Genomic DNA, 19,569 nt, shown 5'->3' with positions numbered 1-19,569 from the left:
GGGTGGTGGGGTGGGGGAGCAAGATTCAAAATCATACAAGACTCAAAAGAAAGATATAGAGGAGCAGCATTTCTTAATCTTAGACTGGATTACAAAGCAAATTGTCTTAATCTTATTTAAAGATAAAATTGAACAATCACCTCTGTGGTCCCTTCCAACCCTGTGATTCTATGGGTTTGGTATATCTACAAATGATTGGCAGATCACCAATCTTTTCCAACTTCCAGTATTTTAAGTTAAATGAAATGTTAAAAATTTAGAAAGATCTCTGCCATAGCCACCATTCTGATAATTGCTTGTCTTTTAACTTCAGTATAATGATTAATTCATTGCATTTGAATTAATCTATTTCCTTGGACACTTTGATCTCTAGTAACTAAGATATAAGTTTGTATTTTTTAAAATATAGAATACTTGATTCATGATGAGGTGCAATAGGTGACTGACAGTACTGCTACAACCTTCCTCTGACTACTTAGTCTTAGCATTTTATTCTGATTAGCAAAGTTCAAGTTCTAAGGGCTGGTTTTTTTGTATTTTTTTTAAAAAAGTGGACTCCACAACCCAAAGTCTCCATTCCCCTAATTATTACCCATCTTCCACTTCATCTTAACTTAAGACTTCATCTTAACTTAACACGCGGCTCGCGGCCAAAATAAATGAGGCTCTTTGCCTCTTACCATTATTTAGTATGCTGTGGCTCGGATCGCGCGCTAAACCCGGAAGTACGGTTGACGCGACGACGCTCCAGCAGGCAAGCGTCGTCGCGTCGACCGTACTTCCAGGTTTAGCGCGCGATCCGAGCCACAGCATACTAAATAATGGTAAGAGGCAAAGAGCCTCATTTATTTTGGCCGCGAGCCGCATGCGGCTCACAAGCCGCGTGTTCGCCACCCCTGCACTAGGTGGTAATGAAAAGGTCTATCCTAAAAGAGCCTGAGATGCATCAGCCTAGTTAAAATAGGAATACTACACATAGTAACTCCTTTGGTGTATCCCACATCCTGTCATTCTTAAGAACCACATTATGCTATAGCCTGGTTTTTAATTTATGGAAATTACACTCAAGAAAACTGTGAAAATGTTCTGAAGTTTGTATCTGGAGGGGTATGGATAGGTAAGAAAAGGCTCATCCGTAAGAAAGAGAAGATTCAGTGGTGATACACCTGTTTCCAGAGATCTCCCAATAAATTTTCAGTGGGACTGCACTATCCCAGGTGAACCTTTTGTGCATTTTTTTTTGGGGGGGGGGAGAAGGAGGGCTTCTGGATTTCTGGTTTTTGATCAATCAGCAAATAGCAGCTACAGATACATTCCATGTGCCATTTATATCAATTATGGCCATTTTCATAGTCACTCAAACCTGAATCACCTTTTATGTGTGCTCCATATGGGGTTGCTCTTGAAGACTTTCAGGAACTTCAGTTTAATCATAATGCAGTTGTGCAAAAAGTTTCATGTGGATCTTGTTTTGTCCATGTGTCATTTGCCTTCACAAGTGATGCTGGTTACCAATGCAGTTCAATGTGCTGGTTCTCATCTATATTCAAGCCCTCTTTAAAACCTAGATACTTAAACAACTTTCTTTCTTGGATGTTTCTGCACATCTAGTGGGATTTGGAAAGTATGCGCTGGATCCCATCAGTGAGGTAATGCCATCTTGAAGGACCCAGAGAGGTCCCTTGTCTGTAGCTGCACCAGCCTTTGGAATACTGAGTCTGCATAGCCCTGGCACTATTGTCTTTTAGGAGAGCCTTGAAGACCTTGATTGACATATGACATACAGACCTGTGATCCCACTAAGTCCTTGTTGTTTTGTACTATTGTTTCCTTGATATCCGTGTATTAAAGTTTTATTATTGATGGCTATGTTCATGCCTCTTTTACTCCGGATTACATTATTCCAAAGATTGACACAGCTACAGGCAGGGAACCTTTCTGGGCTCCTTCCATATGTGTTACTTCACTGATGGGATTCCAGGACACAACAAACTTGCCAAATTTTACTAGATGTGCAGATAGTCTCCAAGAAAGGAAGTTGTATAGATATCCAGTTATAAAAAGGGAGGAAGAGCAGGCTAGGCCAATGGAAGATACAATACAATGTTATTGGGGATAGCCATGGGGAGGCAAGGAAAGGAAGGCACTGGTAAAATCAGATGTTGGATTATCCAGTGGGATATGCCATGAATAAAAAATCAAGAAGAGCTAAGGGGAGGCAAGAAAGGGATGGAAGGAAATGCAGCAAAGTCATTCATATATATTACATATCAACTATTGTAGCAATATTTGACAGGAGAAGGAAGGGCAGGTCTTGGGAAGATTAGGGCTGGTTAGACTGATGGGATATACCATTTTGGAAGCTACTGAGGAAAACCGGATGGTATGCACCAGCTTTTCCCTATTCTCCCTCTAATACAGTCCTTGACCTATGACCATTCATTCAGTGACCATTTGAAATTACAATGGCATTAAACAAAGGGACTTACAATCCTTGCCCAAAGTTCCAACTTTCTGAAGTTGGTGCTTGACAGGGCATCCACTCTTACATCATAGGAGTGTAGCAATTTCCCCTTCCTGACTGTGGGCCCGGAGACCTTGGCCAGTTAGGTACACTGGTGTGTGGAAATCTGCCAGAGGCCGATTTGCAAGATTTGGTTAGCTAGGCCCAACGGCATGTGGGCCTCCTCTTTCCTCCATCATGGTTTCCTCTTTATTTTGCCATGCCCGGAAGCCTCACTAGGCATCTTGGGAGTAATGGTGAGGCACAGAGAAGACCAGACCTATCAGGATTTGGGAGGAGGGGGCAAGGAGGAGGTCCGCACTCCTGGGTAGCTGGGAGAGGCCTTTTGACCCATAGCAAGTTTCCACATGCCAGTAGGCACTGAGCCTCCCAAGACAACCCTTACCCTGAGGCACCTCTTCAGTTACTTAACAACCGCAATGTGGAGAATTGGGTGGTAATTGAGTGAGGCAGCCATGTGGGTGTTGCTTAATGACCACGGTGAGTTATAATCAAAATTCTGGGCTCAATTGTGGTCTTAAGTTGATGACTACTTATATTTGTGGGCTTTATTTCAGTCAAAACCTAGGAAAATGAAGGTACTGGATGGGACGTCACTTCTGGGATCGGACGACGGACGTGTTTGTCCGCCGCTACTCTCCCCGGTGGGTCCCTTAGGGGACACAGGAGCCCTTGTAAGGGGGTCCTGCCGAAGGGCGGCAGCCAGCTGGGGTGCTTTTCGGCTTCGCCTAGGAGCTGGGGAGCGAAGGGGGGGGGGGGGGCGAGAAACAGCTTCGCGCTGCCCGCCCTCTCGTCGGATGGCTCTGGAGGTTAAAAGAAGAGTCGGAAAAGTGCAGTTGGAGACTGAAGGTGGGGATCCTGACCGGCGCTCTTGGAGGATTTAGGAGAAAAGCAACAGTCACTTTGTGAGTCTTTTGTGTTTCTGTTCTTGAAGAGAGATTAGAGGGGGGGGGTTACCATTCCCCCCTCTCGGACTAAGCGGCTTTGAAAATGGACCCTCGGGAAGAGAGAGATTAAAAGACTGATTTGCTTGACTTTTAATTGAAAATGACTTTCACAATTGCTGGAAACGACTCTGAACTGTTGCCTTAAAAAAAAACTTTCGGCGACTTCTTTCCCTGCGAAAGGGAGGGTCAAGATGGCGCTCGCCCCTCTTTCTTTGTCTTTATGCAAATGAAGTCTGTCCTTTGAAGCTACTCCCAAAGAGAGAATAAAGAAAAGTGGATTGTTTGTTTACTCTCCCAAAGGGAAACTGGGGCCTCCTCCTGTGTATGGATCTTCTGATCTTCGGCTGACTTTTCTTCTCATTCATCTTGGTGTATTTTACTCTTGGAACTGCAAATTGGGTGCCTTTGCGATTGTTTTCCTTTGGAGACCAGCGTAGCTGCGAAACCCTCTGACACCACTTTTCCTGGCAAGGATTTGCATCTCTGAACCTAAACAAATGGCGGCAAGGAAACCCCCGACCGGCAAGGCGCACTCAGCCCCTCATCGGCTGCCCCAAGCCCCACGATGCAACAGTCCAAGATATCGTCAATGTTGCAGAAAGCAATGGCTGGGGAGGATCCTAAGGAATTATCTGTTATGGAAATGTTTAAAGAAAGAACGTTGGTCTTACCTGAACGTTTTTTTCTGGAGTAGTGGAGGGAGGGGTCACAGCAGGGTTAACACAGCCTGATTGGTCCATTTGACTGAGAGAAAACTTCTTAACCTTCGCCTTCTCCCGTTGGTTCCCAGTTTCCGCGATGTCACGGCCAGCAACTGCAAGTCAAACACAAACAAGAACAAGCCCCCCCGGGGCCTCCCGATTCTACACTTCCCGGACCCTGTCTAACTAACTAACTAGGGCGGGAAATGTGACCCCTCCCTCCACTACTCCAGAAAAAAACGTTCAGGTAAGACCAACGTTCTTTTTCCAGTAGAGTGGAGGGAGGGGTCACAGCAGGGACATACCCACGCTACGTCCCCGGGCGGGCCGACTGGGTCCCAGGTGAAGAATCGGCCACCACCCTCTGAAGGACCCTCCGGCCAAAGGATGCCTCAGCCGAGGCATAAGTATCCAAACGATAGTGCCTAATAAAAGGTGTGGGGGAAGCCCAGGCCGCCGCCCTACAAATATCCTCGAAAGGTGCCCTGGTGGCCCAAGCCGCCGAAGTAGCCGCACTGCGGGTGGAGTGCGCAGTAATCCCCGATGGGGGAGTCTTCCCAGAAGCCCCGTAAGCCTCAACTATGGCCAACCTAATCCATCGTCCGATGGTGGAAGAAGACACCTTACATCCTAACGAGCCCGGACGAAAGGAAACAAATAACGCTTCCGTCCTCCTAATGCCCTCAGTTCGCTTTAGGTAAATGCGAACAGCCCGGCGAACGTCCAGCTTATGCCACACCAACTCCCGCTCTCTCGAGGGATTGGGACAAAAATTCGGGAGCACGACCTCCTGGGCCCTGTGAAACTGTGAATTCACCTTCGGAATGAACGAAGGATCCAAGCGAAGGACCACCCTGTCCTGGTGTATTACACACAGGTCACTGCGTGAAGAAAGGGCCCCCAACTCTGAAATGCGCCTGGCCGATGTAATGGCCACTAAAAACACCACCTTAAGGGTAAGCAGACGCATGTGTACCGTCCTAAGTGGTTCGAACGGGGAGCTCGTCAGAGCCTGGAGAACCAGGGTCAGATCCCAGGTTGGAAACCTATGAACCGGAGGCGGCCGGATGTTAGCCGCCCCCTTCAGAAAACGCTTAATCAGTGGAGACCGGGAAAGGACGGGGGAACCCTCCCCCCCCAGAATGGTGGCCAAAGCCGCCACTTGACGCCGGAGCGTATTATGCGACAAGCCATCCTCCAACCCCTTCTGGAGGAACTCCAACACGTTTGGGACGGTAGCCCTAGAGGGATCCAACCCCAAAGGAATGCACCACTTCGCAAACGCTTTCCATGTGGCATTGTAAATTCTAACCGTGGACGGCCTCCTAGACGCCTCTAAGGTGGCTATGACTCCTGCCGAAAGTCTCTGCCCCCTCAGGATCCTCCGTTCAAGAGCCAGGCGGTCAGATGGAGCCACTGAGGCCCTGGGTGATGTAAAGCCCCCTGACTCAGAACGACCTCCCCCGGGGGAATCCTCCAGGGGTCTGCTACCGACAGCTGGACCAGGTCCGCGAACCAGGGTCTCCTCGGCCAGTATGGTGCTAACAGAATAACGAGAGCCCTCTCTGTGACTATCTTCCCTATCGTACGGGGAACGAGGGGAAGGGGAGGAAAGGCATAAAGGAGACCCGGGGGCCATCGGCTCCTGAGAGCATCCGCTCCTTCCGCCGACGGAGACTGGAACCGGGTAAAGAACCGGGGCAGCTGAGCGTTGTCGGGGGAGGCGAACAGATCCACCCGAGGTGTGCCGAACCTGCTGCATATCTTCCGAAACAACGCCGGGCCCAGTTGCCACTCGCCATCGTCTAGGGTTGTGCGACTCAGCCAATCCGCCTGAAGATTGGACACTCCTGAGATGTGCTCCGCCACTATGGAGGCCAAGTGTCTCTCCGCCCACAAGCCCAACGACTGCGCCTCTCGCCAGAGAGAACGTGAGTGGGTGCCCCCTTGGCGATTGACATGGGCCTTCGTTGCCACATTGTCCGTAAGCAGGAGGACATGGCGCCCCCGCAGGTGATGACGAAAAGTCCTTAGGGCAAGCCGCGCGGCTTTTAGCTCCAGCCAATTGATGTTGTGGCGGAGATCCGAGGCAGACCAACGTCCCTGGGTCATGTCGGAGTCCATCACGGCCCCCCAGCCGAAGAGGCTGGCATCCGTCGTCACTGTGACTCTCTCGGGCTCCCAAAAACAAGCCCCTTGTTGCAGCGCTGGGGACAACCACCACCGAAACGAGAGTCTCACCTCCACCGGTAGAGGAACTGGACGCAAGGAGTTGCTCATCATCCTTCTCTGGACCGGGATCAAGGCCCACTGGAGAGGTCGCAGGTGGAGCCGGGCCCAGGGCACTATCCCTATGCAAGAGACCATCTTCCCCAGAAGTTGAGACAAGGTCAGGATGGAAACAGACCGTCTTTTTTGTACAGAGGAGACCAGCTGGCGAAGGCTGGACAAGCGCTCTGGAGACAGGCGGACCCTCCCTGACTCGGAGTCTATCACTGTCCCTAGGTGTAGAATCTGCCTGGATGGGGACAGGTGGCTCTTGGGAAAGTTCACTGAAAACCCCAACGCCTGAAGCCAACGGATCGTCAGCCGAAGATCCGACTTGGCCCTGGGGAGGGACCCTGCCTGAACTAGGACGTCGTCCAAGTAGCACTGAAGTCTCACCGGAATGGAACGCAGATAAGCCGCCAGAGCTGCCAGGACCTTGGTGAACGTCCGCGGAGCTGAGGCCAGACCAAACGGGAGAGCCCGGTACTGGTAATGCCTGCCCCGGTGAGAGAACCTGAGATAACACCGGTGAGACTGAAGGATGGGGACGTGGAGGTAGGCCTCCGTCAAATCTACTGAGGCCATGTAATCCCCCTTCCGAATGCCCTGCAGAATGGATTTCAGGGACGCCATCTTGAACCGCCTGTATACTAGGTAGCGGTTTAGGCGTTTCAGGTTGAGGATTGCCCTCCAACCCCCCGAGGATTTTGGAACTACGAACAGATGGGAGTAGTAGCCCAGACCCCTCTCCGGCTCCGGAACGACCTCCACTGCCCTGATTTCTAGAAGATGGGCGACCGCGAGGTCCATGAGACGACGCCGCGCCGGGTCCCGAGCCGGGGGAAAAACTTTGAAAAAACTTGGGGGTTTGGAGAGGAATTCTAACCTTAGGCCGTGGCGAACGGTCGCCCTGACCCAACCGTCTGACGTGATCCGATCCCACTCGTCCGCATACAGTGCCAGGCGGCCTCCGATGGGATGACTCGGGTTCGAGTCATTTCCCTCTGCGGAAGGGGCGGCCGCCCCCCCCACGAAAGGGCCGCTTGGACTGCGGCTGATATCTAGAACGGTCCTGAAAACTCTGTCTATGAAATGACCTGTCCTGTCTGTATGATTGGTATCGCTGGTCCTGATCCCTGTCATAAGACTTGAACTGGGGCCTGCGATAGGGATGACTACGGGACTCCGCCTTCTTGGTGGATGTAGGCATAACTTTCTTTTTATCTTTGTTTTCCACCAAAATCGGGTCTAAGGAAGCCCCGAACAAATTTGGACCCTCAAAAGGGGCAGCTACTAGGTCCCACTTGGCTTTATAGTCCATCTGCCAGTTCCTGAGCCACAAAAGTCTACGAGAGGCCACAGAGGTGGCCAAAGCACTTGAACCAAATCTAACTGCGTCTAGGGTCGCATCAGCCGAATACTGACACGCTGCCATTATTTTAGCCAAATCCTGGTGTGCGCGCTCCTCCTGGATCGGAATGCGCTCCTGGAGCCGGCGGAGCCACATGACCGTAGTACGGTTAAAGTACGAGGCAGCAGCCGCTGCCCGCACCGCCCATGCTGAGGCTTTAAAATTTTTACGTAAAGTGAGCTCCGCCCTCTTGTCCTCTGCCTTAAGTTTGTCAGCCGCGTCCCCTGAAACTACTGGAGAGGAGGAGACTAAAGCTGCTATGGGCTGATCTATAACTGGAAGCTGAATAGCTTGCACAAAAGACTTTTCCATGTTGTAGGCGCGACGGTCGTTGCTGCCAGGTGGGGAAAAGTTAGAAGGACGGGCCCATTGGCTAGTAGCTACCTCTAAGAAAAGAGGAGGGGCAGGAATCTCCTCCTTATTGGTGGCCGTCGCTGAGAACATGACCATGTCCGGATCCGTGGGCGGTGGGACCGTGGGGTCCCCCGTGCCCACCTTGGTGGTCCTCCTAGCCTTCTTAAGCAATGGTTTGAACATGGCCTGGAGGAAAAGATTGGAAGAGCGAGGCGGCTCAGGAGCCGCATCCTCCTCCTCAGAGAACCCCCAATCGTCCCTCCGTGCCTCCCCCCTAGAGGAGACCTCACTCATGAGGGAAGGCGAAGAAGCCCTAGATCTGGACCTACTAAAGGGAGTAACTCGACTGTGGTGGTAAGGTCTGTCCCTTTGGGAAATGCCCCTAGAAATGGCTGCAGAAATAAGCCTTTTGAGATTCTCAGGGAGGTTTTCGAGATCCTCCTCATCTCCTTCTGAATCATAGTCTGGTGCCACATAGGCCCTGCTGGATCTCCTACCCCTAACTGGACCTGCAGAGGTACCTTCCAATGGATCCCCCCTATCTTCTTCCCTAATCCCCGGGAAAGCAGAAGGAGAGCGAGGCGCCCCCCGCTCCTGACTCCTAACAGATCTGCATGGGGAAGCAGAGGAAGAGGAAGAGGAAGGGCTGAACCCCCTAGCCACCGGTGGGGGAGGGCATGAAGCCGCCACGTGTGGGGATCTGGATCTGGGCCTAGGATCCCTGGCCTGTCTCTTCTCAGCCCTTTCAATGACCTTCTCAATGGCCCTGGATCGCCTGAGCTCATCCCTTTGCAGAGCTCTCGAAGGCCTGTCCTCAGCTGAAGGCCTAGAAACCCGAGGCCTAACTGGGGGAGTGGGCTCAACCTGATCTTCGCCTGCCTGAGCTGGCGCGGCCTGCTGGGACTCAGTTCTATCTGCCATCCCCACTCACGTGCTCCAGAACGAGGTTTTTTGGTAGGAATTGCCCTTCAGCTGGTGAGAATCGCCTGCTCCGGGCCTCCGGTAAAGTTGCAAACAGCACAGCCACGTTTTTCACAGCCTCTCCGTGTTGCAAGCCCCAAACACGTAACTCAAAATGGCCGCCGGCTTCTTTTGGGCGGTGCTTTCAAAAGCGCGCCTAAAAATGGCCGCTCACCTCGCCCTTAATTGCCAATGCCTGCAACTGCAAGCTCGCCTTTCCCAAAACGCTCTCTAAATCATCGCTGAGCTCCTAAGCCCCTAGGAGCCTTCCAACACCAAGAAAAACGATTCCGCGCTGCTGCCGTGGGCTGTAACCGGCCCGGGAAGCTAGCGGTTCAAATTTGAAGCCGAAAAGCCGCTTTCGCGCCGAAAAGCCCCAGCGCGCTGCGAGCCTCACCGGAAAGTTTTAAGAAGACAAATTAAAGCACGTAGGATCGCCCGGCACACCCGAGACCCCAGGCACCAGTCCGGAGCGATCCCTTAAGAGAGGGGGAGGAAGCGCCCCCCCCCACTGACTATCTCAGCCTCCTGAGGGCAGTCGAACAACAGCCCTGCAAGGCGGACCATTAGAAAAAATTTTTAAATAAAAAACTCCAAATTCAAGGTGCCAACAACACTAATACTGACTAATAAAACCCACTAAAACTCTACTACTAGGAACCAAACCTGTGTCTTGGACCTTGACTGAGAGGAAACTGGGAACCAACGGGAGAAGGCGAAGGTTAAGAAGTTTTCTCTCAGTCAAATGGACCAATCAGGCTGTGTTAACCCTGCTGTGACCCCTCCCTCCACTCTACTGGAAAACTTATGAAGGGACAGAATGAAATGTGGGCTGAGATCAAAGAAGAACTCAGAGTGGTTAAAGAACATATAGCTGGAAATACACAGCGAATTTTGGTGCTAGAGGACGGAATAGCGGGGCTGGGGGAAGAAGTGAAAACAATGCGCAAGGGAAACATAGATATGGAAAATTTTCAGGCAAAGGTAGAATTTGAAAGAATGTCCTTTTTTCTTAGATTCCAGAACTTACCAGAAACAGAGAATGGAAACTTAAAGATATTATGAGTACAATTCTAGCAGATTATCTCAAGAGAGATAAAAAACAAGTATGGTGGGATATGGATCTAGTATATAGGATAAATTCAGCATATGCTAGAAGACACAATGTTCCGAGGGAGATACATGTTAAGTTTGTCAGGAGAACCACAAGGGACGAGGTACTTGTGACCCAAAGGGAGGGACCATTGAAATACAAGGGTGAAGAGATCACCATTCTCAAACAGATCCCCCAAAAAATAAGAGATAGAAGGAGGAAATTTTCCTCCCTAGCCAAAAAATTATATGAAAAAGGGATCTGGTTCAAATGGCTGATTCCGGAGGGGATGTTAATCTTCTGGGAGGGAAATAGGATCAGAATCAATACAATCCAGGAGGCGGAGGCCTTCGTTAAAAAGAATTTTCCACTCTCAGAGGAGGAATTGAGTGGGAGTAGTGAAAGAGACAGTAAAACACAAGATAGTAAGATCCAAGACGGGAAGGAGGGGGGCACTGAGGCTCTCTCTGGCGACAGGGAGTCAGAAGCAATATCGAAAAGGCTCAGATCTCAAAAATAAAACTATTTGGAACAATAGCAGTTAGTGATATATTAGAAAACGACAAAGAGAAACATGTAGGAACACAAGACTAACAATATAGAGTAAGATTTGGTTCACTGTTTTCTTCTATAAATTTGTTGTACAATGTTATATATGTGAGTATCGTGCTGGGATCTCTATCAGCGGTATGAAAGCTGCCAAAAAATTTAGTATACCTATTTACCCTCCCCTATACATTTGAAAACCAATAAAATTTTGTTTAAAAAAGAAAAGAAAAAGAAAATAAAGGTACTGGGTTTTGTTTTTGCCACTTGCCACTTGAGAATGGTTCAGCAGAACTTCCAGAAGCTCAGGCGGTTGTTTGGCTAAAAACCACTGTATTTTTTGTTTTATAAACAAAATGTAAATTTTGGGAATGTCAGATTTATGCACAATCTGAATTGCTCTCAAAACTGAATTTTTAATGTTTTTTCTGAATTATTATTATATTTACTCCACTAACAGCATCCAGTCAATGGTGAGGTCTGCTCCTCTTGGTGGTGCCACTGGATACTGCCCTCTGAGCTAAACCCAGATGGAACCGATGTCAGGCTCCAGCAGCAAGCCAGTCAGGTTTTATTTTGGTTGCAACCAAATTGATCAACAGTCTCTTACATCAAACTTGGTTGTTAGGCGTTTGTCTCCCTGATCATGTCAGCAATCACACAGTTCAGAAGAAAATGGGAATTGTGTCAATATCAAAGAAAACGCATGAGAAACGCCTACAGTGGTACGACCATGTTCTACAAGCATCACTCCACATCTTTGCCTACATCAGCTTCCATTTTAATATAGATGGCAAGTGCCCACATGGAAGGCCAAAGGAAGGATGGTAAGATACAATAAATGTGGAAATGAAATGAACGTTGGCTTACCTGAACAGTTGTTCTCTATGTGCTGCAGGAGAGTCCAAGCATGGGTTAAATTCTGCCCAAGGACTGAGTTCAAATTCTTTGGCCACGCCTCCTACTCACTCCAGGTACTCCTAGACACTGGACCCAAGAAGACCCCAGGGCGGGGTTGGACTCTCCCACAGCGCAGAGAACAATTGTTCAGGTAAACCAATGTTGGTTTGCATGCCCACATTTATTGTATCTTGCCATCTTTGCTTTGGCCTTCCATGCCCATTTGGACCAAGGTGCTGTGTTTGATTGTGCAAGATGGAGCTTGTTGACCTGAAAACGGACCCCGCATCTGAAGAAAAAAATGCTAGGATGATCATGATGATGACTGACAGCATCCAATCATGGACAAACCCAGGACGGTTCAACCCAGCCTGGATTGTTTTCTATTCCTGCTTGTAACAAACAAAGGAGGTCCATCTTCCTCTTTTGTATCAGAAGCTTATCTTTTTCCTTGAGGAAAGCTATCTGAACTTTTTTGCCCTTTCAAGAAAGGAGTAAATGATAATAATACGAATCAGCAATAAAAGCTACGGAGTACATTTCCTTCTGTATTAAAATAAGTAAGAATTTTTCAGGTTTCTTTTTCTAAAAAGTGAATGTGAGTTTATCACTGTTGATAATTTCGAAAGCATAGTATGTACCAGATCCAGGAACAAAGCATTCCCATTTTTGAAATGTTGCACTTATGACCATAAAGAGCTTGGTTGTGAAATAAGATGTATTTATTCATTGAATAAGGAAAAACAAATCAGCATCAAACTCATTCAAAACATTAACTGTGAAGCAGAAAAAGAGGATATGTACAAGGACATCATGTCTATTTTAAAATGGAACATCCTAGATACATTCATATATAAGAGGAACTGAAGAGGAAACCAAATCACTTAGAGGAAAAGGATTGAGTAAAGTAAGGACTTTAGCTTGCTTCTTGAGAAACTCTGGACTATTACAATAAGCACACTGTTCATTCTGCCAAAACTCATTTAAGCTTCCCCACACCCAATCATGTTTTCCTGCCAACCCTATGTCAGCTTGGATCATTAGCCATTATTAGCCTGAGACAAATACTATCTACAGAGTACAGATAATAATCTCATTCATGAAGTCTACATAACTAAAGCACAGCCTCCCCCAAGTCTTCTTGTGTTTTCCACTGATTTAAATAGGACTTAAACTTTCTAAATCCCCAGTATAAAACGAGATATTTTCTATTGTTATGCAAAACTTTATTGCTTGTGAATTCCCACACAGAAGTAACAATATATTATAAGTCAATTTTTTTTCCTACGTTCAATATCAACAGGTTGTGAGATAATGTTCATGATTTAGCATTGTAAGTCATATTTTACAATATGACTAGTGTTACTGTATTGGTTTCAAATACCTTGATTCTAAAACCATACAGGCCAACAACAGTTCAATGCCACCACTTCTAAATCTTTAGAAACAGGACTGTAATTGTGAAAAATAAAGTATCCCAATATGAAGGGTTTTTATTTATTTATTTATTTTAATCAAATTATATAGCTGCCCATCTCATATGCAAATCTGAGTGGTTAAGAATTAAAACCTCAATATAAAATAATATTTTAATAACACCTAACTGATCTATTTAGACACTACAAGTAAGATTGCAACAAATTAAGGCATTTGGATTTATGGTTTTGCTGGGGCAAATTAACAGAACTCAAAAAGAAAAGATTTCAGTCCAGAGATAAACAAAACATAGACTTGCAAAGAGAAACTTCTGCCAAATTCCTTAAGAGACAGCTTAATTGATCTCTATTAAAAAAATAATGTATTGTAGACCATAGAGACCACTTTTAGATTAATCAGATCAGATTAATGAAAATAAAAGTCATTTCAGAATATTTCAATTACTTAAGATAGTTTAAACCTGAATTTACGATGACGTAAATGCCTCTCTTCAATTCAAATTCCTTTGAATCAAACTCATGGACATATCCAAGTAATTTTCTTGGCAACAACACAGCAGTAGCTTCTCATTGCCTTCTTCTGGGATATTCTTTTTTTTTAAAACTAATATTATTATTTGATTTCCCAGCCTAACCTAAATCTCTGAAATCCCCTTGAGGTCTCCTATCCAAGTGTAAACAGGGACTGTCACTGCTTAGTTTGGGTTGGCTAGCAGCTAAAAAATGCTAAGATATTGTAAATATGTTTAAAAAGAGAAAACATTTTATCTAAAACTAGATTAAGATTTTAAAAATAATCTGAATTCTATATAAAATATGAGCTAAGGGCAAAATTATGCACACTATAAGATATACTTAATTATGGTATGATATGATGAGATGATATAAGACAGATTTGTAAAGTGTAAGATTTCAGCATTTCCACATAACCAAAAGGAGGAATAAGCCCAAATTAATTTTCAATTTAGCAGATAACACTATCACTGTATATAAGCCAGAAATTATGGTTTAAAATAAACATTCTTTTATTTATTTGTATCCTACCATTATTTTTGCAAATAACTCTAGGTGGTGAATATATGCAACATGCCTTCCTTCTCTTATTTTCTTCACAAGTGCTGTGAAGTTGGTTGGTCTGAAAGAGAGAGACTGGCCCAAAGTCACCCAGCTGGCTTTTACGACTAAGGCAGGACTTAAACTCAGTCTCCTGCTTTCTAGCCTGGTGCCTTGATCAATGCTAAACAAAATATGAAAACAGCTTTCCAGGTTTCTTAGAAATGGTTCAGAGAGTTTATTTGCTGAATTCTATTTTGTACATAATGTCAAACCATGAAACTGCTTTTGAAAACAATATTGAATTTATGGGGCATGTGCAAGATTGGCATACTAAGCAGTCGTCTGCAGTACTTCTGTTCAGTAGAACCTCCTCTTAACTGAAAATAAGCTACTTTAGTTCATCAGTATCAGCAACAAAAGGCATTTTTATAGTTGGTATATTACATTTCAAGAGATAGCCAAAGTCGTACCTCATAGACTACTGCTGCTACTATATTGGCATGTAAATTGACTGGATGAACCATCACTTGGCAGACCTATGTAAACTGTCCTGGATGGGTACAATAAAAATGCATCTCCTTGCACACTGTCACTACTCCATAATTACTTTTCTTACTTGAATTAAAAAAGGGAAGTCCTTATGCACACCATATCTTATAATTCTAATAAGTAAACTAACCAATAAATAAAACTGAACATATCCTATCCATATTCAATCCCTATGTCTGCAATATTTAATGTGTCATAAGACTGACACTCAAAAATAACTAGACACATATCTATATTGAGGTTGAGAAAAGAGCTGATTTACCCTTGTCAAAGCTCCCCCACCCCCGGACTTTCCATGTTTATAATACTCAAGGCACATTTGTTGGAAGAAAGTCAACATTTTAAAACTCTTACTGAAAGAAACATTGGAAAGATAACCCAATGACAGTATTTCTCTTTTGAGTTGTTGCATTTCCTCTACTCATTAAGAATCAACACAGTTGACAACTATAGGAGGAAACAACTGCTGTTGTACACAGTACACAAGGTGGTTTAGCTCCATGCTCTGTAGTCTGGCAGGTGTGTACACTGCCAAAATGCTGCCCATAGTTTGAACTAAGGAGTTTCTCCAAAGTGTTCATATCTACTATATAGTTGCCTTAAAGTAGGATTAGACAATTAATGCTCTTGCCTATCCCACAATATGTACCCCTAGCCATTTTGACTTTTTTTGGGGGGGGGGCAGTTAGTGCCAGACTTGCCTCATGGTAACTACATGGACAAGTCCATGCAGTTTTCTAGGCAACATTTCCAGAAGTCATTTGCCATTCTTTTCTTCCTTGGGTTGATTGGCTCTAAGTCCTTCACCCGACTTCCACACCTAAGGCAGGGCTATAACACAGAGTTCCTGATTCTTTGTCCAGAATCTTACTACTAGAGTTAACGGTAATTAATTTCAAAACAATTAAAGGCACTGGGTTGCCTCTCCTGGTCTAAAGCTCCAGTAAGAAGGTGCTTCTGATGGCCTTCCCTAGTAGGATCTCTGCATTATCCCTTCTTGTTCACCCTGAAAATGAAGTAATCTCAGCCTTGAAATATAGGTAAAGATGAGATGAACTGTCAATGAAAGAAGAGACGAGGTAAGTGTTACTATTAGGTGCAATAAAACAGGAACCAGGATTGTTCAATTGAGCACCAGTTTATCCATGTTGCTCTAAACAAAAATCTGAACTACTAACAGTCAAGGCAAATTGGTGGTAGGTAAGAATCAAAGGAATTCAAAGAAGGCTGGGATTAGATATCTTGTGGGCACTAAGGGACTCCAAACTGATGATGCGCCTAACCCCTCCCTCAGGCTTAACCTGGTCATCTCCTACACCCACCTACTTTTCCAGCTAAAGATGACCATCAAAGTAGATAAGTAGTAAACAATTATCAGAATGAAAGTATCCTCCAAAACTGTTTAGACAATTAGACAATTCAAAAAGATAAAGCAAGTGTGTTTGTAAAGCAGACAAACTAAGGAGACAAAGCAGTGCAATCAAAAATAGAAAACAAAGAAGAGGGTGTGCCTGTATTTTTTATCTCTAAGTCTCTGGATTTGTTCCTTTATTTAGACTATATTTAGATTTCATCTCTCACATTCTAGATCTGGACTTGAAGATACAGTGGGGGAGGAGGATATTAATCCCTCCAAAAAAGGCAAATCCTTTTGCCTTCTGTGAACTAGCACTCTGCTGGGTTTAAAATAGAGGTCTGTGGTTCAAACCATGATTGCAACATGTCTTTAGGTTTCCATAATTCACCAATTTCTGAAATGGCTACTTTGTGAATTATCATATCAAAGGCAGCCATTTTGAGACAACACCCATAAGAGTTTCAAAAATTCAAATACAAACTATGTTATAAAAGGAATAAAAATATACAGTAAAGTTACATTAGAAAGATTAATGTATGTTACATATTTTTCCAATATCCTGAAAACATTTAAGCTAAAAGCAGTAACTAAGTGAGCCAACTGCCACACAGCACTATGGTACTAATTTGATTAACACTACCAAACACAATTTAGAAAAAAATATAATGTGCTTTTAGGGAGGCATAATACCATCTAAGAAATTCTTAATAATTTTATATAACTTAAAGAGTAATCCCAAGTTCCTTTCCTATACTTTTTGGAGACTTTCAACAGAATCTACTGTTTTTAACATCTCTTCTTCTGAGAAGTTATCTTGATTTTAATCATTTAACATTAAAATAATTTCCATCAACATTTTGGTTATGTTCTAGACTGTTAAGAACTTACGATCTTAAAAATAAATTACTACATTTATCTGATCCGAAATCAAGCTGGAATTTGACATTGTTTCATATAATATATCCTTGATGGCCAGCCTATTAAATAATGAGGAGAATATGAATTGCTTTCAACCTGCATCATCTATGCAGCAATCCGCATGTATCTATATATAATCCTGATCCACAGCATGTCTTCCTTCTTTGTAAAATATGTTCCTTTATGGCAATAAGTGCAGAGAGATTTGAGAACTTTACTCAGAAGAAACGCCATTTGGTCTGCAGGGAATAGACTTCTTTAAGATGGTCCCAGTGTTCCTAAAGAAACAACTTCTGAGCACTTCCCAGTAGAATTATAGATCCTTGTATTTTGAGTAAGGAATATTTGCACAATAGTGTAACCTTTGTACATACAAATGTGTACATACACATATGTGTATGTGTGCATGTATATGTTTATATGTATTGTGCATGTTTTTTATTCTACGCCGCCCCGAGTCCCTTGTGGAGAGGGAGCGGCTAACAAATTAAATTATTATTATTATTATTATTATTATTATTATTATTATTATTATTATTATTATTATTATTATTATTATTATTATTATTATTATTATTATTATTATTATTATTACATACCTATCACCAATTGTGCATAAATGCATACATATATTTGAACTAGAAAATTAGTTTCTTTCTTCATTTGCCATCTCAAAATCTTTTTTCAAATGACCTAATTTAACCCATCCATCCTCAAATTTTCAGGATTACTTTCTCAGCAAGAATTATTTCTCTTCAGTTCTTCTAGAAAGGTAGGCAAACATTAAACATCACACAAAGCTTTATACATATAACTGCACTTAGAAAGACTGAGTTTAAATCCTAAGGCCACATTCACAAGACCTCTCTTGTTTTGAAGCAAAGGACAGCTTATGGCAATAACAAAGGGGTTCTAGAATATGATTTCTAGATAATAGATGGGTAACCAAACCCTGGTGAAAATGGATTTCCCAGCATTTCAAAGAAAGTGTTGGCTATGTCAAATACCAAAGTAGGTGTGGCAACTCTGCACAGATTATCAAAGAAGCAGAAGTACTGCAGTCAGGTGCAGCAGCACAAAAGAAAACAACACCATAGAATCTAGCTAATGGACGTGGATCACACCTTGAAGACTTAAGGGAAAAGAAAATGCATCAGTTTCCCATGGCTGGTCCTTTGTGTTATGCTGGGTACATTTGTCTTGTTTCTGGATTGCTCAAACTGAAAAACAGCAGATAAGACTGATTTAAATAGCAAAAATATTGATCCATAGTGGGTAAATCATGGTAATAAATCAATTATGTTCAAAACAATTCTCCGAAGAACTGTGAGCGAAGATGTTATGCTTTCTTGAAATAACCAGGGACTGGGATCCTCGATATTATTGCATGTTAAAATAAACAAACAAAACCCACCCCAAGTCTGACCCAATAGATTCTAGAAGAATCCTATTTTTATGGGATAAACAAACAAACTAAAATGGCATATTTTATTCAGTAACTCGGTTATTTACGATCATGGGGGGGGGGACATGCTTCACTCACTACAAAATAAATCTGTAACTTGTATAATCATGCTTTTCAAACTAAAAAAAACAAGGTACCCGATTAACAGAAAATTTGTGACTTTTAATCAAAAACATTTTTTTCAGGAAATTATATATAGACGTTAAGCTTTCAGTCAAGTGTATGTTTTGTGTGTGTGTGTTTCATTGTGCTTCCTTTGTTTGCTACAAAGATGGAGTAGCCATCCATTCCCCCAATGCATATCCCATCCCACAAAAGATTTCATTAAAATGCATTAGAGACAAAGTACAGCTGCACTCCTTGTATCAGAAGCCAGTAACAAAAAAGCCCAGGCCTATTAAAAACCAAAGGGGTACCCCCAGTGCAAGGCGTTTCATTGCATCAACAATAAGTCAGGGTGGAGTATGAATCTCCTGGAAAGGCATCTGCAGAGCACACGCCAAGAAAGATGCAAAATACTGCAATATTTCAGTCTCCCTCTCTCTTCCAGGCTTTACAGCAAATATTTTTTCCAGGTTATCAAACATTGTATTATAAATGAACATTCCTTATATTAGTTCATAAATCTGACTTCTCTTTTTATAAAAGAACCAATTCCTTTTTTTCCTCCTTTGTAGTCAAAGCACATGACGCACCAAAATTTACAAGAAATAAAAAAAAATGCCGCAGACAGCTTGCAGATAACAGCATCTTCTTAAAAAAAAGAAGAGAGAAGAAACAAAAAAAATAAAATGACATAAAGAGAGGAAGGATCAAGCGTTTGGCTTAACCTCCAGCTCGACTCCTCCCAAAAATATAGGATCTTAAACTGAACATCTACTTCCCTTATATAAGTTTGTAAATAGAACGTCTTCACTATGCTATAGACACTTTGGACAACAGGAAGTGGGGGGGGGGCTAGCTGATCAGAACAGTTTAAGTCTGTATTGCAAATAAACAATAGTGCTTTTCATAAGCACCCTACATTTTATTAAGCAATAATGTTAGAACACAAAATGAAATCCTTACAATCATCACTTGCGCA

General features: G+C 43.8%; 1 protein-coding gene across 2 annotated transcripts in view; it reads right to left on the bottom strand.

Moving 5' to 3' along the window:
* Positions 1-19,569, bottom strand: part of DPYSL3 (dihydropyrimidinase like 3) — an 83,106-nt gene that overhangs the window by 34,907 nt on the left and 28,630 nt on the right. The gene's annotated exons all lie outside the window — the stretch shown is intronic.

The sequence above is a fragment of the Natrix helvetica genome, assembly GCF_964273705.1.
Source record: "Natrix helvetica genome assembly, chromosome: 1".
NCBI lineage: Eukaryota > Metazoa > Chordata > Lepidosauria > Squamata > Natricidae > Natrix > Natrix helvetica.
Note: the sequence above shows the minus strand (reverse complement) of the source record. Positions and strands in the feature narration are given on the sequence as shown.